Genomic DNA, 24570 nt, shown 5'->3' with positions numbered 1-24570 from the left:
ACCAGGAAAGGAACAAGAAACTGCCCAAGTCCTTCATATTCTAATATCCCCTTGCCCTGATTTTTACTGGGTTCTGATTCAGTAACCCTCATGGCCTCTGCAATGACCCTCCCCCTCGGTAGTATCTTTCCTGGAATGTTCTGAGCAGCTGTCCCAGGACTATGGACAGTAAATGCTAGTGAGGTAATGACAGACACACCCAGAATGAGATTAAGCTGTTTGGCTCTTAACCCTCAGTATTAGCAATTGAATGGCCAGATTCCAACCAGGTTCTTAATGATTTCTTTCCAATCTGAGGATCCTGACTGTAGGTGCTTAGAACAATGCCTGCATAAGGGCTTGTTATTATTACAATCTATGTACTGTATATGGGCCTTTTTTTTTTTTTTTTTTTTTTTTAAAGAGAGAGCGAGCATCAGCAGGGGAGGGGCAGGACAGAGGATCCAAGTGGACTCTGCCCTAATAGCACAGAGCCTGATGTGGGGCTCGAACTCACAAACTGTGAGATCATGACCTGGGCCAAAATTGGATGCTCAACCAACTGAGCCACCCAGATGCCCCATATAGATGAGCCTTTAAATCAGGCCTAGAGCCTATTTTTCTTTCCTTTTTTCTTTTTTTTTTTAAAGATTTTTTTTCCCCCTTACAGTAGAAGGCTTGGGGAAATGGCAAGAAAGCCAAAAGAATGTGCTTATGTCATTAGCTGTCACGCTCTGCAGTGGGCACAGCTTCTCACGCTCACCAGTAATGAGCGCCCCACACACGGCAAGCAGAGCACAGCGCGTTCGGAGGCGAGGGGACACCGCCAGCCGCCCGTGGACTGATGCAGTAGAATCGCATGCTCAGCAGTGTCTGAGTAACGTGCGCTTGCTCTGAAGTGAACACCCTGACAACTTAGAAATAATACAAAGTAAAATGCTTGTCAGCTTTCCACACCCAATAAGCTCTGTCAGAGCGCCCTTAAAATGTCGGGTGGGAGGCTGTGCATGTTCAGATCCTGTAGTGGCATTTTACTTCAATTGGGCCTCCGGTTAGGTTTCTTAACAAGGTCATTAAACACGGTTTCATTTGGTTTAAGAAGCATTCACCCCTGCCCACTGGAAATTGGGGCCTTGGATGAGACTGTACCTGCACTCGCTAGTCCCGTTGGGAGCAGCCCAGCTGGACGCACACCTGGTCCTGGGCCAAGGTCAGCCTTGAAATCGCAGCGTGGGACAATGGCTAGAGGGGAAGCGCTTTGAGCCTGAGGCCTTGAGGCCCAAGGAAGGCCGGTGGTTTTTCTGCATGTCCCGGTTCTCATAGCGTCCTGTGTGTTTGTGAATCCTTCGTTTTGTGGAGGTTAGGCCTGGAGTGCTGTTCTTCCATAAAAATAAGGTCTCAAGGCTATCTCTCCAGTTGCTCCTGTCCCCCTCCTGTGCCCTCTCAGGGTGTCCGGGGCCTTGTTTGTGTCCCAGGAGTACCACTGAAGCTGTGGTCGCCACACAGCCAGGCAGACGGGACCAGAGCAGCGGGGCTGGGGCGGACTGCACCGTTTTGTTCCGCGGGAAGCAGCTCACTGGCTCTGCTGCAAGTGCTGCTGGGAGGTTTCCCCAGCAGCGGTGCTGACGGAGCTCGTCTTGTTCTTTGCACCCGCTGTCAACACTTTTACTGCCAGCTTTGTTTTGTGTTAGTTTACATAAACTTCTCAGGTCTGGGGCTCGAGAAAACGGGAGTTTCTTTGGAACAAGAACGCGATAGAGGTGGTGCCATGAGCCTCAGTGCGGTTCTGCCTCTCCCCGTGCACTGAGACCCGGCCCAGGGAAGTCACTCCCCAGCAGGAGCCTCACCTGTGGGTCCGAGACTGACCTGCTGCCTGAGGTGATGGACGTGAGCTCCCTGGTCGGTAACTAGCGTGTAACAGGCACTGAATAAACCGCACCTCATCTAAGTGTTCCAGACCCATTACTTCTTTCCATGCTGTTACTTTAAAATAAAAAACTAACCTTTCAATTAAATTGTGGGAGTTCTGCTGTGTTACACACGAAGCACTGACCATTTCACATCTATGTTATTTCAAAAGCTTCCCTCCTGGTGCCCCTACAACTGCACCTCTTTGAATAGGATTCCCTGACCAGCAGATTTTTTTAATAAGCTGTGGTTTCTTAGGGTTTTTTCTTTTTCTTTTTTTCTCTCTTTAGCCATTTGGAAGAGGTTCTTCAGAATCTTGTGTCTTCCCACTCCCCTGGTCCGGAGTCTCACTCTGGACTGTACCCCTGGCCTCCTGCTCTCCATCCCAACTCTCTTCCTTCCTGGCTGCCCTGTAATTCTCAGTCAGCCTTGCTCGCTATTCTTTCACATCACCTAGGGAGAACCTGCAGTGGCTTCTAGAACTCCAGGCTTCTAACACTCTTTCTCGTCTGGCCTCTTCCTCCTGTTTCTCGCAAACAAGACCAGTCCCTTGCCTGCCTGCATGTGTTTGCATAGATGCCTTTTCCTGGACATGTTCCGTCATTCTCTTCGCCACTGGTCCTGTTGCTTCCACGAAGTCTTCCCCAGCTCACATAGCTCCACTGAGTGTGTCCATCTCAGTTACCATACTCAGGCAGGCAGGCAGGCAGGGGCTCTGTCTGACGCTTTGGGGCTCCATAGAAGAATCCTAGTAACCACTGAGCAGTTAACCCACTTCCCTCACTCTGGGGTGGTGCTGTGCCTGACACAGGACCTCCCTGCCTGCAGATGGGGTTTAGTATTAAAGAGAGTACATCTGTTGCAGCATCAGGTTCAAGAAACTGATCGCAGGGGTCTAGATAGAGTGAAGGGGATGACCACGCTATGCACATCTGCCTGTCCCACCCTGAGTGGGCAGAAAGCTGAAAGAGACCAGTCGTGTCTCTTGCTTTTTAAGATGCAACAGACCCACAGTGTATCTGACTGGCTCAGTGGGTTAAGCATCCCAACTCTTGATTTCGGCTCAGGTCATGGTCTCATGGTTCATGAGTTTGAGCCTCACACCGGGCTCCATGCTGACAGTGCGGAGCTTGCTTGGGTTTCTCTCTCTCTCTCTCTCTTACTCTCTCTATCCCTCACTTGCTTATGCTTGCCCTCTCTCTCTCGAAATCTATAAATAAACTTCATATGTATATTAAAAAAGATGCAACAACCCCATAAGTTACAGCCCTTTAGCCTAAGGCCCAGGAAATCTCAGCACTTCTGTAGATTTTCTGACCAAGAGATCCCCAAAGGTCAAACGATGGAATCCACAGAGAGAATCTCCAGCACCTCTGGCCAGGGGAACACCTTAGCGATGTCCAGCAAAGACTGTGCTCCACGTGTTTCATGGGGCCTTGGTTTCTCGCCACCTATTCCAGACCCCCGCCCTCCCTTCACCCCCACTCTCCCACCTCTGTCTGTCACCAGGCTCTCTCACATCTGTCCTCCCCGCCGTTGCGCTCCTGGATCATGGCAGCATCCTAATAGGGCTTCCTCTTCCGCTCGGCTCCTTCCAGTTTCGTGCTCCAGACCCGCACTGTGGTGATCTTCCTGAAGAACAGACTGCATTGACCATGTTGTCCTTCCATTAAAACCCTCCAGTATCTCCCCACAGCTCCGGGAGGCACCTCTGGAGGCCTTACACTGGCTCTGGTCAGCCTCTCTGCATGTGTTCCTTCCCCCAGCATCTTGTTCCAGCCTCATGTCTTGAGTTTCTGCACCAGCCCGGCTGCCTCACATCCCCACACTTGATACTTGTTACCCTCACCCTCTCCCGGATGCCTCTTCTCAACCTTGGAACCTCACGCAGACCTTCTCCTTTGTGCGGTCTTCCCATGCCCCACCCACCTCTCTCCTGAGCACCTGCAGCACTCATGTGACCCTCTTTCTTCCTTAATCCCCACTCCACCAGCCAGTCCCTGAGCTGAAACACTGTAGGATCCATTTCTTTTAACTGGCACCTGCTCAGGACTTGGCGTAAGCATTCAAGTGAACGAGTGGGTTAATCATGAGGAGTAGGCACCACCGCTTCCCCGGTGATAGCTGTTTTATGAGAAGAGGGACCTTTTCCACACAGTAGCCAGGAACCCTTGTACTTGTCTTTGCGGCAAGGAGTGATGGGGAGAAAGGTGGAGAGGAGAACATTCTCTTGATAGTTAAGGAGAACTACAGTACCATTCCCCAAGTGGGCAGGAGAGAGGTGAGGGCAACAGGGGAACGGCTGGCGAGTATAGCAGTTCAGTGGATGGATGTACCAAATGTACAAACTGAACTTAGAGCCAACGTTATGAAAGTTGCCTTGGTGCCAGTAATTGTCCTCCAGGTGTATCCAGGCCAGCCTGGCCTGTAAAATGCAAACCTGAGTTGTAAAGTGGACACACACACACACACACACACACACCCCAGATCCAGCTCATAGCCATGGTTGTTTAGTCCTCACTGACATTATAAACTAGTTTTTAGCTAGCTACCAATATATAAAATTAGATTTTATATAAAATTCCAGATTTTTGGTTTCTCTTGAATTTAAAACCTTGGGCAAACAGTCTAACTTCTGCTTGGCAACTGTTCTTGAATCTTATAATCTGAAAGTTAAGGACAGAGTTTTATTTATGATTTTTTTTCCCCACTTCCTAACACAGTGTTTGGCTCGCCTGGTAAATATTTGTTAAAATAGATATAATTCGGGGTGCCTGGGTGGCTCAGTCAGTTGAGCTTCCGACTTCGGCTCAGGTCACGATCTCATGGTTCATGGGTTTGAGCCCCACATCAGGCTCTGTGCTGACAGCTCAGAGCCTGGAGACTGTTTCAGATTCTATGTCTCCCTCTCTCTGTCTCTGCTCCTCCCCTGCTTCTCTCTCTCTCTCTCTCTCTCTCAGAAAATGAATGAACATTAAAAAAAAGATTAAAAATAAATAAATAAAATAGATATAATTAATCACACCTAAAAACCTTAATTACTTGTGGGTACCAGCAAGAGGATACAGGGAGATGGATGCAGATTTAATTCAACATGTATTTTGGGGGGCAGCTGGGTGGCTCAGTCAGTTAAGCATCCGACTCCTGGTTTCGGCTCAGGTCATGATCTCACAGTTTGAGTTTGAGCCCCACATCGGGCTCTGTGCTGACAGCACAGAGCCTGCTTGGGATTCCCTCTCCCTCTCTCTCTGCCCCTCCCCTGCTCGCTCTTTATCTCTCTCAAAATAAATTTAAAAAAACACATATTTTGTGAATTTTGGAAATCTCTCTTTATTCCCAGGAAATATATTCATACCTATGAATTTATGAATACCTATGAATGAAATGAATATTTGCCTATTGAAGTTGGTCAGTAGCATAAAGTATCTGTTCACATTTGCAAGCACTCACTCCATTGCTTGTTGGGGGTGGGGAGTGATTATTCCATGGCTGGTTGCTTTGCTCCTTTTAAGTTTAGCAAACATAACTCTCCAACTTGATCGTTTCTTAGGGTGAGACTATTTGATATCATTAGTGAAGACAAAAGTAACTGATACAGGGGCACCGGACTGGCTCAGTTGATGGAACATCCAACTCTTGATCTTGGGATCATGAGTTTGAGCCCCATGTTGGGTGTAGAGATTACTTTTTAAAAATTTAAGTAAGTAATTGATAGAACTAAAAGATTATTGTTCCCCCAAAGTAAACATGTATTTAGAGGCAGCGACTTCCAGGAAGCCATGTATTCATCTGGATTGGAAGTAAATCGGTGACACTCCTGGTGTTCTGGGACTTAGTCATAGTGTCTACAGCCTGTCTCCCATCTGTGTCCCCAAGAATCTGGACTTAGAGTCTCCAGCATGTATGAAGATCAGAAGGCAGCAGTATGTGCACGAGGAGATCACGACCACTCTGGATGCACCACCATCTAGTGTTTGATGAACACTGAAGGCTACTTTACTAGTTTGCTGGGGCCGGCATAGCCAAATGCCACAGACTGGGTGGCTTAAACAAGAGAAACTTATTTTTTAGCATTTCACAGTTAATTTTTCTTTTTCTGGAGTCTGTAAGTCCAAGATCAAGGTGTTAGCAAGTTTGGTTTCTTCTGAGACCTCTCTCCTTGACTTGAGATGGCCACCTTCTCCCTGGGTCCTTCCATGGCCTTTGCATCGTGAACATACATCTCTGGTGTCTATGTGTCCAAATCTCCTCTTCCTAGAAGGACACCAGTCAGAATGGATATTAGGGTCCACCCTAAGTATCTTTTTTTAACCTCATCACCTCTTTAAAAGCCCTATCTCCATTTTGATTAAAAGTCCTACCGCCTTCTGAGGTACTGGGGGCTAGGACTTAAGCATCTGAACTGGAGGGGGGGGTACAGTTCAGTCCATAACAGCCATAAATAAATGACATGGGTTTGTTTGTTTGTTTGTTTGTTTTACTGGTTCTGATATTCAGTTTGGAAAGCAGGACTGGTTATGATTGGGCTTACAATTGAACCCAAAAACCAATCAATCAGAGTATTAGCATATGTTCTCCGTGTGTTTCCAAATTGTCCTACGTTCATCTGGGCAGGTAGAGCGGTTCATTCTAAGCCTGAATAGAGCAGAGCTCAGGGAACCTGGCAAAAGGCAAATGGCATCTAGTGAAGTTTTATCCTATTGTCCATCTGTTATTTTGAACAGTTGTTGGCAGGAAGGCGCTAAGAATGAAAACAGATACTAGCAGTGCCACAGCAGACTACCCTTTGGCAGCTCTCCGCAGGGCCAGGTAGTGATTTATTGACAGAAATCACCACAAGCCTTCTAGGGGAGGGCACGTGGCTAGGGGTGCGACTGGTGCAGCTCCCACCAGGGAGACCTTCAGCTCTACCTTCTTGGACTGGACTCTTGCCCTCTAGGACGCCGTAGATGAGCCGCCCATGTGGTCACCACTGCACTTTCCCCACTAGCTAGACCACGTAACAGGCACTGAGATCCGGGGTTACAGATGAAGGCTGAAGACAGCTTGGAAAACATGGGAGGGGGAGTCATATTTGCAGCGGTGTTAGGAGACGCACTCAGCAACACCTGAGCTGTACTTCCACCTCCGGAAGTCACCTTTGGGTTTTAAATGTGAAGAAGCTAATGAAGAAGTAAGAGTGGGGACTAAGCATTCTCTGGGCACAGAGTGGTGGGGACACACTACTGATTCATTTCTCCCTGATCAAGCTCTCATGACAGTGTTTGAGGTAGTAGCATCCTAAGGTTTGTTTTATAGCCACTGTCGCTGACAGCACCGGAAATTTACATCCAAGAATAAGCAAACCAGGGTGGCTCAGTTGGTCAAGTGTCCAACTCTTGGTTTCGGCTCAGGTCACGATCTCGGGGTTCCATGAGTGCGAGCCCCACGTCAGGCTCTGTGTTGGCAGCACAGAGCCTGCTTGGGATTCTCTCTCTCTTTGCCCCTGCCCACTTGTACTGTCTCTCTCAAAATAAATAAATAAACTTTGGGAAAAAAAAAGAAGCAGCAAGTAAGACAATAAAGGATGGTTTGTCTTCATCAGACAGTCAGCTCAGCACTCTCCCTCGGGCCTGAATATCTCCCCTCGGCAGCTACCCCGGCATGACACGGCATCAGGCAAGCCTGCCCCCCCGACCCCCTGCGTAACCAGGTCCTTCTTGCGTCAGCAAGGCATCCCTGTGCCCCGGCGGGTGTGTGCTCAGTCCTAACAGTTTATGTACAGCCCTGAAGCTGTGTTGGCATCGTTTACAGGAGTGCTTTCCGGAATGCGCTGTCCACCCTCTCATTTTCTTTTTTTTTTTTTTTTTTTTTAATTTTTTTTAATGTTTATTTATTTTTGAGACAGAGAGAGACAGAGCAGGAACGGGGGAGGGTCAGAGAGAGAGGGAGACACAGAATCGGAAGCAGGCTCCAGGCTCTGAGCTGGCAGCACAGAGCCTGACGCGGGGCTCGAACTCACGGACCGTGAGATCATGACCTGAGCTGAAGTCAGACGCTCAACCGACTGAGCCACCCAGGCGCCTCCACCCTCTCATTTTCAACACCACTTGCCAATTTCGATACTACGTTTAGGCCTTGGTTTACAAACGTGAGCAGTCATAGATTTCACTGCCAGCCCTTCCTGTCCCCTCACTCTCTAATACCTTTTTGGTGTCTTACTGTTGAATCTGTTGATCACCTGCCACTTGAAACAAGATGGAGTGAAGATTTCAGGGCGTTGAAGAAAAGAATGGACAGTGAATGTTGTCAACTTCCCTGTAATTGCCAGTAGCAAATTCTTCTTCTAAAGAACCCAGTTGTCTGATTTTTTTTTTCCTAAATAGAGGTATCAAAAGGACCAGCAAAACCGAGACCTGTGTAAAAAAAGGTCGGCGCTTCCTAAAGTGGACTACGCGTCAGAATCGCCACCGTTATGTCCGCGGGCACTTCTCGTTGGTAGGTCTCGAGTGGAGCCTGCTGTTGTCGTTCCTGACAAGCTCCCGGGTGGAGTCCTGCTCATCCTTTGAGGAGCAAGAGACAGGGTGACTGTCCTCTAAGGGGACCATCTATAGCCACCTGCCTGCATTAAGCGTCCTCCAGTGTTCTTTATGGTATCGTGTCCCCCAGAACTAAAAATCACTGATGAAACAAACAGCCCATATTTGAAGGAGAGGATTCATTTTCACGTGGAGAAAGAGCCACGTGGGCATGTGAGTAGGAGCGTAAGAACAGTACTGTCTGGAGACCTCAGATGGGTGATGTGCTAACCAAGCAGTGTTGTGCTATTTTCCATGACAAAAATGTGTGAAAGACACTCATACCATAACTGGAGTTGCCAAAGCTTCGGAACTGGGAGAATAAAAGGAACGAGGGATTGGGAGAAAAGCGGCCTGCCTTTGCCGTTTATCGTGAAGTGTTTCTCCGTTGAGACCGTGTCCCTGCTGCTGTGCCTATGTGTGCACTTTCTGCAGGGGGCGAGGGGGGCGGTGGTTTCGTTTTGTTTTTTTAATGAGCGTGAAAAACTCCCAGCGTGGGCAGCGGCTTTCTCCACGCAAGCCTGCCACGTGGACGGCACTCGCGAAGTGTGGTGTCGCCTCTGCTTCCAGCTAAGGTCAAGGACGGGACCATCCTTCCAACACCAGAGGAAAGGGACTGTCGTCTGCAACACATCGGCCAGCCACGTCACTCTTGGTTTTCTTACCCTGCTCGACAAGAATTAAGCGGCCCATCATTATACCTCCTCCGTTGAATCCAAAACAGAATTAGCGAATTTTGAGGTGGCCAGAAAGGGTCAAAAGTGATTACACTGTGCAGTTTACTTTACCTTTGTTTGTTCTTTCTGGGACAACAGTGAGAATTCAGTCTCCTCGTGATACAAATAATTAGGGAGAACTGTGAGTTCTTTGGAGGAAAATCATCCTAAAAACCTTCACAGGTGCATGGTCCCCTTGATCCCCATCCCTTTTCCAGGAGCTGACTGCGTGGCTGAGCTCAGATGAATGATTTATAAATTGCCTTCCACTCCCTGGGCATTGAGGAAACCCTGAACTCAAAAGCAAAGAGCTCTTTGGTCAAATGTAGTCCGAGCAGAGTGTTGCCAGGGTTCACAGTGGAAGGATCAGGCCCTTTTATGCGAGGCTGTTACCATATTTGAAGCATGAAGAGGGCGTGTGGTTTGATGACATCAGGCACTGCTGATGGCACCCATGCTCTGCTTCGTCCCCGGTGGGGACTTAGTAAATACCGTACGTGGATGGTGTCATCATAGAATCTGCCCTGAAAATCATGGGAGTCAAGAAAAAAAAAGACACATACCTAGATTGCCCTACCTGCTCGCGTAGACAAAAGCCCTGGGGAACGTCAGGCTTGTTGGTGATGTTCTAAATGTTAGAGGATTGGAAACAGAAGTGGCAGAGTAGTCACAGGTACCTCGGGAAAGGGGAACCCTCTAGTAAAGTCAGCATTCGGGACAGCCTCTGAGAGCCAGGCATCATCATACCGGAGGCCACATATTTTCTCATTTTATCTTAACACTCGTCCAGGGAGATTGGAAGAGTAAGTCTTGGTGCGAGACCAGGGAGCCTGCCCATAGCATCAATAGCAGCAAACTGTCTAGTGTCTAAAGCTTGGGCTCCTTCTGCTACATTGTGTTGTCTTTATTCCTTTCAGGAGTTGGGACAAGCAGGTGAGGAAGGCAGATGAGCTTTAAAAATAAAAATGGAAGGAAGTCCAATGGGACTTTCCAATTAGCAGCTCAGAAGTGTACCTCAAACCACTCTCCAGAAGTCATTTACTTAACTTGCTATATGTCAGTTTTTCCTCCATTCTCTCTGCCCAGAGTGGTGAGCCACAAAATCCTTTCAACAGAGCGTGCCTCTGTGTCTTTCTGCGGGCACAGGAACCAGAGGCAACTGGAGAGATTGCACTGTCCAACAAAGAGTGAGTGGGGGGGCCATATTCAAGGGAAAGGCCCGTGTGTAGCCTGTACCTCATGAAGTCCAGTTCTGAAAGGGGAAATGAACATTTTTACATAAAGAGCAGGATTGAGAGGTCGGCAGGAAGAGAGAGAAATGCAGACATGCAGGGCACGTTCTGGAAGTGCCAGGGAGAAATCGGCCACGGCAGAGATAGGATGCAGCGCTCTGTCCCTCCCTGTCCCACTGTGCTGTTCTCTTTCGTTGTTTCCCACTGTTGACCCCCACTGCTCCTTTAAGAACCTATTCTGTTTCCAAGTTTCCCAGAAGTCATTGTCTAATGTCAGTATCGAAAATGGTCGTTCTGTTGGGGCACCTGGGTGGCTCAGTCAGTTAGGCGTCCGACTCTTGGTTTTGGCTCAGGTCATGATCTCATGGTTCATGGCTTCAGGGCCCAGATCAGCACAGCACCTGCTTGGGATTCTCTGTCTCCTTTGCTCTCTGCCCCTCCCCTGCTCACATCCTCTCTCATTCTACCCCCCCCTCCCCCCGCCAAAAGTAAACTTTTTTTCTAAATGGTCCTAATGTAACCCACTTTGAACACCTCTGTGGAGGGTGTATTCTTCCTCTACATCCACTCCCAGGCGTGAATACTTGCCACAAGCCCAACTATACTGGAAAGATCATTGATACATTCCACCCTGAATGTCCACCGAGGAGTTCCTTTTTTTCTAAGTTAGAGCTAAAGTTTGTGGTTCTGGGAAGCTACTAACTTGTGGTCTTAATGTTACGTGAGTGTGGCAATTCTCAGCCGTCAATAATTAACAGAATTTGAGCCAGGAGTTATCTGAGCATTCTGGGCTGATTGGGGCTCAGAGCTAAGCAGTTACTTGTATCTCTCTCGGTTCCAGGAAGCTCAGCACTTGCAACGGCTTCAGGTTCTGTCACTGTAGGACTACAAAATGATGCAGATTCTGTCTCGAATTTCACAAGGCATCACCAGAGAGCAATGTAGGTAGAACGTGCCTCAGTCCTCAGGCCAAGAGAGACGGAGGTGGTGCTACTGACGAGCCAGAACAGACAGAGATTGCCAGTCCCTGGTGCATGTGCACCTCCCACACACCCTCTTCCATTTGTCGTCTTTCCCGTGTAGAACCCCAATCCAGTACCTTCAAGAACTCCTCCACTGAGAAGCTCCCTGGTCCTCCCTTTGTCCACCTTGCACACCGCTCCTGGAGCACCGAGGGGCTCTGACCTGTGACCCTGTGCATCTGTCCCCATTCGCTTCGGGTGATCTCATCGAAAGCATGTCTTTAAGTGCTTTGTACATGCTGAAGCTGCCCACATCTGGGCTCAACCCCCTTCCTCCCAAGCAGTTCTCAAAAAGCCACCACAGGTGAGGTTCATGGGTGGCTCAGTTGGTTAAGTGTCCAACTCTTGATCTCAGCTCAGGTCTTGATCTCAGCTCAGGTCTTGATTTTGGGGTCGTGAGTTCAAGCCCCGTGTTGGGCTCTGTGCTGGATGTGGAGCCTACTTAGGAAATAAACAACAAATTTAAAAATTAAATAAATAAAAATCCCCCACATGATATCTAAATCTGTCGTGCTTTCTTCAGGAGTAACTCCATTCTCCTTGAGCCCTGGGGAAAAAACAAGCATGTTTTCATTTTAAAAAGGTGCGCTCTTGGGGCGCCTGGGTGGCGCAGTCGGTTAAGCGTCCGACTTCAGCTCAGGTCACGATCTCGCGGTCCGTGAGTTCGAGCCCCGCGTCAGGCTCTGGGCTGACGGCTCGGAGCCTGGAGCCTGTTTCCGATTCTGTGTCTCCCTCTCTCTCTGCCCCTCCCCCGTTCATGCTCTGTCTCTCTCTGTCCCAAAAATAAATAAAAAACGTTGGAAAAAAAATTAATAAAAAAAAAAAAAAAAAAAGGTGCGCTCTTGAGATTGTTTAAGTTAGAGTTATGTTACACCGCAATTCATAACAATCTAGGGTCACTTTGTGGGCTGTTACAGTTTTCTTGTAGGTGGGTAAGGTATCCGCATTTCACTCTTCCATTTTATCAAATGAGGGAAAACAGGGAAATGCAGGCTCCATTTGATTAATCCCATTGGTAAATGCACATTTGCTATCACAGTCCCAGATACTGCAGCTCTGTACTGTGTTTACTGATTTTCTTGACGGAGGGCTTCGTGAAAGTTCACGGACCCTAAAAAATTAGGGTGAACATAATGACACCTGGGCATCAGATCTGAAAAGACCTGGAACATACCTGGGCCTCCCTCTGCGCTAATCCGTGGGTTGGATTTTGTGAGAAAGCCTGTTAATGAGAACTGATGGACTGCATCCCAGACAGGAGAAGCTTGTCATCTGGCAAAATGAGAAGGCCTAGGCACTTTCTCCACCCTCATCACTAAAGATGGCCTTGGTCTGAATGGTGGTCTGCCTAGGCTGGAGGTTCCACCCTCAGAGAAACTGAGCAGGAGGTGAGGATACTGACCTCGTACCCCCACGACTCCCCCCGACAGACGTGTCTGCCAAGACAGAGAGTACCGTTCCCCCACAGTGTTGGCCCAGTAGGTGAAGATAATGAGGTTGGGAAAGGTCCATCAAGGTCAAGCCAGAGCAGATTTTACAGTCATCATTTTTGTGAAGAATTTTCCACAGCTGCCTTTTTTTCATCTTCCACACTGAACTGGTAGCGGGAGCTAATCTGAAAAGCCTTTGAAGCATCCAAAATAGTGAACATTACAGTCTTTGATGTTCCATCCTCCAAGGTGAACCCTAGAGATTTGCCTTTAGATCAGTCCATTCTTACTTGAAACCCAGTTCTAAAATGCTTAGCTGTCTGGTTTTCACCTCTTGAACAGATAGATGGGGACAAAGAGGAAGTGTGTCATGTAAGCACAGAAACAGCAACAAAAAAGAGGCCACCTGAAAGCAGGGAAGAAACCAGCCAAAACAAACAGGAGGACTCCAAGGGCCCAGCAGTCTGGGGACATTCAGGACAGGGACAGACTGTCCACACATCTTGGTAGACTCCAGTGGCTTTCCTGGTTACAGCTTAGAGTCATGGATATGTATCTCAGGACCATAACTGTGAGTAATAAGGAAAAAATTGAATTCTGTTCCCTCCACTGTAAGAATTTCATCTCAAATGGTAAAAAAAAAAAAAAAAAAAAAAAAAAAAAGGCCAAGTCCTAGTATCTGGAACGCTGTCCAAGAAATACAGAACCAGAGATTCCATGAGGTCCTCTCATTTGTCGGGACCCATCTTTCTGAGTATATGCTAATTCTTACAATTCTCACTTTTAGCAGTCCACAGTTTTTTACATTCTAAAGCAGAGTCATTTTTAGACTAGGTCACTGCAGTAAACCCACAAACTTAACCAAACTAGAAGCATTAGTGAGAGACACCCCAGAATACACCTGCCCTCATGTGCTTATGCCCTGTTGGTAGTGCTTTGCCTTTTGATTAATCCAGTTATACTATACCTGGGTTTCTGGGGTTTTTTTTAAGTTTGTTTATTTATTTATTTTTGAGAGCGAGAGAGAGCACGTGAACGCATGGGGAATAGGGAGGGGCAGAGAGAGAATCCTAAGCAGGCTCTGTGCCGTTACAGTGTGGAGCCTGATGTAGGGCTCAAACTCACAAAGCATGAGATCATGACCTGAGCCGAAGTCAGGAGTCAGACGCTTAACCCTGAGCCACCCAACCACCCCTCTGCACCTGTTTCTAAACCTAAAGAGGGTGAGGGCAGTGATAGTGGTCTGAGCCCAGGGCACATGAGGCAGTGTGTTTGATCTTGGGGTGAGGACTGGAACCCCCAAGTCCACGAACCTGAGTCAGCCACACCGCCTTAGTGTACACTATCAGAATCAGCTGTGCAAGACCCTCTCTCTGTTTTTTCTTCTTCGTCTCCCGTCCCCATTCCCAGCCCCCATCCCTTAAACATCCACTTTAAGAATTGTGTGTATGTCCTTGGATGTGTGTATATCTTGAGAAAATAGAAGAGTGTGGGCATGTATGGTTTTCATTGACACAAACAGTGTATGCTGTAGATCTCATTTCTTGTTCCATTATATTTTGAGATCAATTTTACTATATTTTAAGCCTGGCTGAGTAAATCTCCCAGCCTGTTGCCAGACCGGGCATGTCGAGGATGGCCTTCATCCATCTCTGCTTCTCAGGCCTGAGGGGCAGGGCTTGGTTTCTCTACTTGTGTCCTCCTAACTGTGTCCTCCTCTACTGAGGACACAGCATGTCCTCAGACCTAGGCTGAAATAAAAGCACGGTCTGTACAGAAGACTTTTTTTTTTCTTTCTGATTTTGGCAGGGAAGAAAAAAAGTGGCAAAAGTATATGTTCAGGGAACCCATAAAGGGAAACTGAGCAGGTTCTTGGATAAGGGACATTAATCAGCATGTATTTGCTTTTCCCTTGTGGGGAAACCAAGTCACCAAGGGAGCAGTGGTCCCAGTGTCCCCAAGGAAAGCCACCAGGGCAGGGCCTCGCGGGGAGGCAGTGCTGCAGTCGGGTCAAGACTTCTCAAAACACGGTCCGTAAGCGAGCTCTGACAGTGACCCAAAAGTTGGTCTGCGTGCAGCTTCCTGGACCCCCTGGGACCCCAATGTCAGAACCTGCATCTTCTCTTAGCAGCCCTGGTCGCTCTCGTGCGCACACAAGACGAGCTCCAGGGCCGAGGGTTTGTTCGGCGCTGCTGGTCCAGAGCGGACCGCCACGGCGAGGTCGAGGGAAACCAGGATGCTAGTTCAGTCACAGATGGGACTGTCACGTAGATACCTAAGTTGGCCTTCCTGTCCCCACAGGAACATCGTGAGAGGGAGCCCGAGGCAGGGGAGGGGTCCAGCTATCCCATGGCCCGTTGTCACTGCCGCAGGATGGTAGCTGTGACAGGGCCAGAGATGCTTGAGCTGGCCAGTGCAGTCCCCTCTCCCTCAGAGTGGGGGTCGGGCTGGCACATTCCCGATTTCCCCTTTTTCTAACCTCTGGTAACGCAGGCACATCTTCCCGCTCCTCAATTAGTTGGAGCTGCTCATGAGACTGGAACGCTCTTTTTGGTCGCCCGTCCTGTGTGATCCGCCGTGTTGCTCCTTGAGCTCTTCTGCCGCTTGTCTGTCTTCCCCAGAGAATATGTGGCATTTCTCATGTTAATGCTGAGAGCAAAGCTGACCTCTCTGAGTGCTGGGCTGTGAGGGCCTTTATTTTTATCGCCTGCCTCCCCCAGCACCCCTGCCCAGTTAGCTAACGACATGAAAACATAGATGCGGTCCAAAACGTATTGTAGGAAATGGGTCTTTGGCTTTTCCTGAAATCGGGCGCCTCTCTTCCGGGACTTGATGACTTTGGAGTCCAAGCAGGGAAGAGCTGGCTTTGCTGGCAGCTCCTGCCGGGCCACGATCCCCAGAAGCACCAGAAAGCCCAGAAGTAACACTTGCATTGAGCAAAGAGGAGATGTATTGGGCTTGTTTCCCCCCGTGTCCTAGCAGTGTTTATCTTTGACAGTTTGAAATAATCTGTTATTAGATCCATCACTTCCTAATACATTACTTTGCTCTGAGCCCTGATGAAGCCTGCTGTTCTGCGATGTTCCTCTCTATAAAAGCGTTATCTGCGAGGTAAAGCGGAGATGGGGCCATTTTTAAGTTCCTGACCGTGTTTCCTAGGAATTTCTATTATGAGAAAGAGCCTCTCTCAACCCTTAAACTTTTTTTAGAAAAGTTGTAATAATCATAAGTTAATGGCTTTCCATCTGTTTTGACTGTGATCTATAGTAAGAATATATTTGACCATAAAACCAATATGTATGTAAATAACTTACATGTATGTAACCAGAACAGTGATTTTACAAAACCTGTGCCTGACATTTGGTATGAACTCTAGTATCTTCTTTTCTGTTCTAGTTTGAAAAATAAACAAGGGGTGCCTGGGTGGCTCAGTTGGTGAAGCGTCCAACTCTTGATTTCAGCTCAGGTCATGATCTTACCATTCATGAGATCAAGCCGCCAGTCGGGCTCCGTGCCGACCGCGTGGAGCCTGCTTGGGATTCATTCTCTCCCTCTCTCTGCCCCTCCCCCGCTCATTCCCTCCCTCCTTCTCTCTTTCTCTCTCTCTCCTCCCCCCCACTCCCTCTCAAAATAAATAAAGATTTTTTTTTTTTTTTTTTTTTTTTTTTTAAAGAAAAAGGGGCACCTGGGTGGCTCAGATCTCGCACTTGGTGAGTTCAAGCCTCACCTTGGGCTCTGTGCTAACACTGTCTCTCTCTCTCTCTCTCTCAAAAATAAATAAAGATTCAAAACATTTTTAAAAAAGAAAAAGGCACCTGGGTGCTTCAGGAGGTTAAGCATCCAATTTCGGCTCAGGTCATGATTTCATGGTCTGTGAGTTCGAGCCCTGAATCAGGCTCTCTGCTGTCAGCACAGAACCCGCTTCAGATCCTCTGTCCATCCTACCCCCGTCTCTCCCTTACTCACACACGTGCTCTCTCTCAAAAATAAAATAAACTTCAAAAAAGTGAACAAATAAGGGGCGCCTGGGTGGCTCAGTCTGTTGAGCGTCCGACTTCAGCCCAGGTCATGATCTCACAGTCCGTGAGTTCGAGCCCCGCGTCGGGCTTTGTGCTGACAGCTCAGAGCCTGGTGCCCATTTTGGATTCTGTGTCTCCTTCTCTCTCTGACCCTCCCCTGTTCATGCTCTGTCTCTCTCTGTCTCAAAAATAAATAAACATAAAAAAAAATTTTTTTTAATAAAAAATTTAAAAAAAGTGAACAAATAAACACTGGCCATAATCTACTAAAATGATTTCATAACCCAACAGTGGGTTGCAATTTATAGTATGAAAATCATAGCTATAAGTAACTTCGGTTGCACAAACTTGTATTGTTGCACTGTGCTATGAGCAAGCCCCTTTGGACTGGGCTTAGTCACAGCCCCTGCCCTGCTGCCCATCAGCCCTCTCTAAGGCAGGGCCCTGGGAGAGAGGTGGCTCAGAGCAGCAGAGCTCTCCATGAAAGGGGTGCTGGCAGATAGGGTTCTTTGGGACTTAACCTGCTCAGGTCCTTGTAGAGAGAATCCTCAACTCAACCTCTCTTTACTCTGGGTATAAGCCACAGTCTGTGTCATTACCTCCCAGGCCCCAGACACCCCACTCTTTCTGTTGTTCCCTCCACACTCCTTGCTGTTCCAGTGACCTGGAACGCTTTCTCCAGACATCACGAGGCTCGCTTTCTCACCTTCTCTCATCTTTGTTTAAATACGCCTTCTCAGAGAGCCCTTCCCCAACCACCTGCTTTATAATTGGGAACGATCTCTGCACCTCAGCACCCCCAGACTATTCTTCCTTCCTGTAATTTTCTCCTTAGCACCTAAAATCATGTCCTATATGTATTTTATGTGACATTGTCTCCAGTAGCTCCCATGAAGGTGGAGGGTCATATTTTTTCATTTTGTTCCCCAGCGCCCAGAGCAGTAGTCATAGTACCTAGTAGGAGCTTACCTATTTGTCTCCAAATTTCTACGTAAACGCCCACCTCCTGACATTGCCCTGGGTGTTGCTGATACCATCCCAGTGATTCTGTTAAATGGACATTCGAGAGAAGCAGTCCTCAGTATTTGAATAACTCTATAAGGGAATTGGTATTTTTGTTTATGGTTATTCTGGTAAAATTAAACTTACATGCTAGGCAGCATTTACATATCACTTTATCTTAGAACTCTGGTGTCCGTAATAGAATAAAATGTAGGCGCTGTGGTCATAATGTAGATGGTTTTTCCCCGTGTGAATTTCTCAAGCATTCCCCTGTCCTCGGCAGCATGCATCTCTGCAAGTCTTGGTGCCTTTTTAACTTTTATCCCTAGGGGGCAGCATTAGTACAGAAACCAAATTTGAAGTCCCCCATTCCAGTTTGTCACCTAATCCTAAATGAACCTAAAGGAGAGGAATGCTTGGCTTCTTTCCAATCTACGGGAGTGAGGTTTAGAGATTGTTTTTCCTTTTTTTCCCCCTTTTTTAAGATTTTATTTTTTAAGTTTTATCAACACCCACACCCCAAGATCAAGAGTTGCACACTCCACCGACTGAGCCAGCCAGGTACCCCTAGTGATTTCTTTTTTCAAAGTCTGCTTCTGTATCTAGAAATGGGAGGGTATGCATCCAGGGCACACATTTTTTTGAAAATTAATTTAGTGTCTGTATGTATAACCATCAAAAAGTAAGAACAGTGTGCAATCTTTCCCGAAGAAGTCTCTTCCTCAGTAATGTTGCCTAGAGCTGTCACCTGGCCATGCCCAGATTTGAATTTCTGCGTTTAGAAATCAAAAGGTTCTGGGCGCCTGTGTGGCTCAAGTTGTTGAAGCGTCTGACTCTTGATTTCAGTTCAGGTCATGATCTCACAGTGTGTGAGAATGAGCCCCGCGTCAGCATGGAGCCAGCCCACTTGGGATTCTCTCTGCCCTTCCTCTGTTCATCTGTCTCTCTCTCTTCTCTCTCTCCCTCATTCTCCCTCTCTCTCCCTCTCTCAAAATAAATAAACTTTAAAAAAGAATGAAAGAAAAGAAAAGAACGTTCTTCTGCCTCAGGGATTGTTACTTTGAGGGGAAGAGAAATGGCTGCAAGGTGAGCTTGGCTCCATGTGGGGATGTGATGTAATCAGGTAATTACAGGACATCATTAAAAGAATTAATGCTCACATTTCTTTTGCCCTTTAAGAAAAATGGACCCAGGCAGACTAGACCGTCTTGTTCTGGTGGCTGGGGGCCAGAGGAACCTGCGGTCTGACCTCAGGTGGTAACCGACGAGAGCCCTGGGTGGGAGAGGGAGAGAGCGCGGCGGACTGATTTTTCGGTCCTGACTTTCAACCAGAGAGGTTCTCAAAGGTGCAACGAGTTAGTAGGCACTACTGTTAGTGAAGCACCTCTTGTCCGAAATGAAGAGCTATCTGTTTCTACATGTTGAGGCTGTAGGTTAAAGCCAACGAAGCACCTTGGAATTCAGAGATTCGGGACTTTCTCAGGCACCATCCGCAGGCATTTGGCCATTAGCTCCTTGGGAATAACTGATCGTGACAGTTTTGTGCATTGGATTGGTAAAGGGAATTGGGGGAGCAAGGAAAGGAGCCTCTGTAAGAAAGACACAACCTGTATCCTTAAGGCACAAGCTGCGGTGACACAACCTGAAAGGTTTTTTTATATATATATAACATTGATTCTTGTTAAGTGAGCTCTGTACCCAGCATGGGCCTTGAACTCATGATCCGGAGTTCCAAGAGTTGTGTACTCTACCAGCTGAGCAAGCCAGGCACCCTCTGAAAGTATATTGTATATAACTTGATTTTCTCATAAACTCATCATTGTATTTTGCATGATTATAAATATGAAGACCTGATAGGGAGGAGATAATGTTCTTTGGGGGAAGGGAATCCGTTTACTAAGAGATTTCAAATGCCTTTTTCTTTTTTTCAACGTTTTTTATTTATTTTTGGGACAGAGAGAGACAGAGCATGAACGGTGGAGGGGCAGAGAGAGAGGGAGACACAGAATCGGAAGCAGGCTCCGGGCTCCGAGCCATCAGCCCAGAGCCTGACGCAGGGCTCGAACTCACGGACCGCGAGATGGTGACCTGGCTGAAGTCGGACGCTTAACCGACTGCGCCACCCAGGCGCCCCTCAAATGCCTTTTTCACATACAAAATGCAGAAGTCCCAGGAGTAAGGGTGGGAGGTGTGTTTGTAACTCTGCATAAAGAGGAACGTGCCTTGTATTGACAGCCTTCGTCTGAGGTTTTTTCGTGCACTCACTCCCTCGCGTGGCTCAGACTTAGCGCATGGTCCTGGAAATCCAGAGACACCTGAGACAGCGCGGTAGGCTGTAAGCACCTTGTGATCCAGAAATCTGCTGGCTTACTCACCAGTACATCCCCGTGTGGCACGAAGTAGGCGTTCAAAGGGTGCTGTTTTTTGAACAGATTGATTGAATCCTCCGTTCCGAGTCCGTCCGTAGTGATCAGCAGAGCGTAGTCTTTGCCTGCAAGGAGTGCTTGGCTCCTTGGAGATGTGATGTAATCAGATAATTACGAGACACTTAAAAGAGCTGTGATAGAGTGGGAGCCAAGTGCTCGAGGAGTCCAGGGAAAGAGTGCCAACTCTCGCCCAGGTCATTTGGGTCGCCCAGAGCCCCTAGCGTTTGAGATGAGAACTGATGGGTAGGCGTTGCCAGAAGAAAAAGGACACGCAGGCAGCGCATTGCGAGGTCGAGGGTGTCAGGTGTGTGTCCTGACAGGAGGCCGACCGTGCTGGCCCTGGGTGCTGGCTCAGGATCAGCCACGAAGCCCCCGGGGGCTGCTTCTCTGAGCTCCTTTCCTGCTGTCCCAGGTCATTCCACTCCCTTGCTTCCACTCTGCTAGATCCCCTTCGGGTTCAGACTGGATCACCACCTGAGCACCAGCCGGCATCCTTCACCCCAGTGTAAAATGGCAGTCTCCCCGCCCCCACTTGTACCCTGTGTGTTCTTCACGGTCTTCCTGCAGAGTGGATGTTTATGTACTTGTCGGTCGGAGCGGAGACCGTAAGGAGCAGCGACCTCATTTGTCCACTGATCCCTTTGCTGAGAATAGAGCCTGGTCGAGGTGGCAGCCTCGCTGTCTCAGGAGGTGTTTACTGAAGGGGGCAGGGGACGGAAGGGGGAGTGTCATCATTCCTTTCAGTACAGAACTTGTCTCCCTCACCAGTGTCACTGGGAACAAACCTTCCCCCAGAGCAGACATGGCGGTATGATGGTCTCGGGCGCTGTCATTAGCAAGTCTTCGTACATCATCGTCATGGCCACCTTCAGGGAAGTGAGGGGCAAGTACTTACAGATAAGGGCCCAGGGCATTAGGGGAGGGGCGCCTGAGTGGCCGAATCGGTTAAGCGCCCCACTTCGGCTCAGGTCATGATCTTACAGCTCATGGGTTCGAGCCCCACATCGGGCTCTGTGCTGACAGCTCAGAGCTTGGAGCCTGCTTCAGATTCTGTCTCCTTCTCCGCCCCTCCCCCACTCATGCTCGGTCTCTCTCTCTCAAAAATAAATCAACATTAAAAATTTTTTTCTTTTAAATAAAGGCCCAGGGACTGGGTGACGGAAGGACCAAGTAGCGGTGCGTGGTTCTACTGTGGAATGCTCACACGGAACCTGTCTGCATGTCTAACGGCAGTGTAACAGCCCGCGTCCTTCTGTGCCCCCGCAGCCGTGCAGCTGGCCAGAGGTCGCAGGAAAAGCTACTTCCTCGCATGTGTCCCGTCTGAGTTCGCTGTGACTAGCAGGTTCCTGTCATTATCGTTAAGAAATGGTGTCCTCGGGTTCGGTCCTAGCGCATCCTGCCCCTGCTGGGTCATTCCCAGCCTCGGGGAGGCACGGGGAAGCAGCTGCAGCTGGTTATCCGCCCTGTCGCACCGCCTGCCCCTCGGGGCCTGGCCGCCCTTTCATCTGCTCTCACACAAGATGCCCATTGTAACCTCAGGGCTTGTCTCATACCCTTGTGCCCTCGGGTTTTCCACTAAACAATGTCCTGTTCTTGCTGGCAGGCCCCAAGCTGGCAGGCAGTGAGAACGGCGTGGAAAGAGCAAGTGGACTTGGAATCAAGCGGACTGAGTCCGTGGCTCCAAAACCTTAAACAAGTGAATTTGCCTCCCTCAGCCTTCCTTTTCTTGCCTACTCTACGGAAAAGAATGGCGACCTAACGGTCCATACTTCCCTTATTGCCGTGAAGACTGAGTGGCACGGGTCTGAAGCACCCTGTACTGGTTTGGAGTTTGAGCCGGTGACGCGGGGCAGCAGGAGGGGTGTGTGAGCTCAGGACGCGTGTTTAAAGATGCTCCCTTCCTAGGCACCTGGCTGGCTCAGTAGAGCACGTGACTCTTTATGTCCGGGTTTTGGGTTTGAGCCCCACGTTGGGTGTAAAGAATACTTTTTTTTTTTTTTTTTTTTTGAGAGAAAGAGAGAGATAGGAGGGGAGGAGAGAGAGGGAGAGAGAGAATCCCAAGGAGGCTCCATGCTGTCAGTGCGGAACCCGACATGGCGCTCGAACTCACAAACCATGAGATCGTGACCTGAGTCGAAATCTAGAGGCAGACGCTCAACCAATTGAGCCACCCAGGCGCCCTGAGAATACTTGCAAAACATGGAAGTCTTTAAAAAAAAAAAAAAAAAAAAGACGCTCCCTTTTTTTTTCCCCCCTTCCATACAGACATTTCAATGGGAAGCTTATCTAAAGACACAAAGCTGAAAATCCACTTCTTAAAGTCTCTTCTTGAAGAGATGTTGGAAAAGCGATTCTCTTATTCCTAACAAGGAAAGATAGGCCTGGTGCCATTTCCCCAATCACAGGCCAGCCTCACCCCTGCCAGGTCGGCTCATTGTTGGCAGCCTGTTTCAGGAAGTAGGTCATAGCCTTATTTGTAGAGGGCTGGGAAGGAAGTCTGGCCAAGAATCAAATCCACACTCTAGGGCTTGTCCCCCTAGAAGTTATGTACTTGGCCCTAATTTTAGTGAGGAGGCTGCTGCAGGGTCCTACAGCCTCGTCCCCACCCCCAGGAGCCATTCCCTGCCTGTGCAGCCAGCATGAGCTTTTGAAAAGGTAAGTCAAGGGACCCCTGGGTGGCTCAGTCAGTTGAGCTTCCAACTCTCGATTTAGGCTCAGGTCATGATCTCGAGGTCCATGAGTTCAAACCCCATGTCTGGCTCTGCGCTGTCATTGTGGAGTCTACTTGGGATTCTCTCTCCCCCTCTCTGTTTCTCAAAATAAATAAATCAACTGAAGAGAATGTAAGTCAAATCATTGCATTTCCCACCCATGCCCCGGCTTTCCAGACTCTTCTTCTCGACTCCATGCCTGCAGCAGGAAGCAGGATTCACTGGCCACTCGGCCCTGCCCTTTGAGCTCCAGCTGTACCAGCTTCCACTGTGCTCCTCCAGTGAGACAGGTCCTCTCCTGCGTCAGGCCTTCACATACCCCCTTCCCTCTGCCTGGAACACCCTTCCCCCATACCTGGCTAAATCTGCACACCCTGCAGGGCTGTGCTTCAGTGTCACATCCTCAAAAAGGCTTTCCTGATCTCCAGGCTAACGTAAGTGCTATTTCACGCTCACAGCACCCAGTGCTATTCTTCTGAAATGTTCCCATTGCTGTCGTAGTTGCCCCAGATCCCTGTTTGCCCCAGATTTCTCTCCTTCACTAGAACGTATGCTTCAAGAAGGTAATGGGGTGCCCAACTGGAGCCTGTGAGTCTTGATCTCAGGGTCCTGAGGTCAAGCCCCACATTGAGTGTAGAGATTACTTTAAAAAAAAAAAAAAGAGGGGCGCCTGGGTGGCTCAGTCAGTTAAGCGTCCGACTTCAGCTCAGGTCACGATCTCGCGGTCCGTGAGTTCGAGCCCCGCGTCGGGCTCTGGGCTGATGGCTCAGAGCCTGGAGCCTGCTTCCGATTCTGTGTCTCCCTCTCTCTCTGCCCCTCCCCCATTCATGCTCTGTCTCTCTCTGTCTCAAAAATAAATAAAATGTTAAAAAAAAAAAAAAAAAAGAACGAAAGAAAAGGTAGAGTCTGACTTGCCTATTGCTGTCCCCAGCATCTCAGCATATGACAAGTGAGAACAGTTCAGCCAGTATTGGGTGAAGGGGTGCCTGGGTAGCTCAGTCAGTTATGCGTCCTCTTGATCTCAGCTCAGGTCTTGATCTCAGGGTCGTGAGTTCAAGCCCCACATTGGGCTCCATGGTGGGCATGAAGCCTGCTTTTAAAAAAATGTTTGGGATGCCTGGGTGGCTCAGTCGGTTAAGCGTCCGACTTCAGCTCAGGTCATGATCTCATGGTTTGTGAATTTGAGCCCCACATCAGGCTCTGAGTGCAAAGCCTGCTGGGGATTCTCTCTCTCCCTCTCTCTCTCTGCCCCTACCCCATGCTCACTCACTCGCTCTCTCTGTCTCTCAGAATAAATTTAAATATTTTAATAAAATCTCTTAAAAAATTACTTTTAAAAAGAGTGAATAAATAAGCTAGTTTAAAATTAAACTTACATTGGGGCACCTGGGTGGCTCAGTCAATTAAGCATCTGACCTCAGCTCCGGTCACTATCTTGTGGTCCGTAAGTTCCAGCCCCGCATCAGACTCTGTGCTGCCAGCTCAGAGCCTGGAGCCTGCTTCGGATTCTGTGTCTCCCCCTCTCCCTGTCCCTCTGCCACTCCTTCTCTGTCTCACAGAAATCAATA

General features: G+C 48.6%; 1 protein-coding gene and 1 long non-coding RNA gene across 3 annotated transcripts in view; both read left to right on the top strand.

Moving 5' to 3' along the window:
• RNF216 (ring finger protein 216) overlaps positions 1 to 24570 on the top strand; it is a 144979-nt gene that overhangs the window by 89084 nt on the left and 31325 nt on the right. The window lies entirely within an intron of this gene.
• On the top strand, positions 7734 to 16275 carry LOC144614733 (uncharacterized). The gene is made up of 2 exons (XR_013552768.2): positions 7734 to 11997; positions 12249 to 16275. It is a non-coding gene; the product is annotated as an uncharacterized LOC144614733 (long non-coding RNA).

This window comes from Panthera onca, chromosome E3 (assembly GCF_046562875.1).
Source record: "Panthera onca isolate mPanOnc1 chromosome E3, mPanOnc1 haplotype 2, whole genome shotgun sequence".
NCBI lineage: Eukaryota > Metazoa > Chordata > Mammalia > Carnivora > Felidae > Panthera > Panthera onca.
This window is presented reverse-complemented; position numbering and strand designations above follow the sequence as displayed.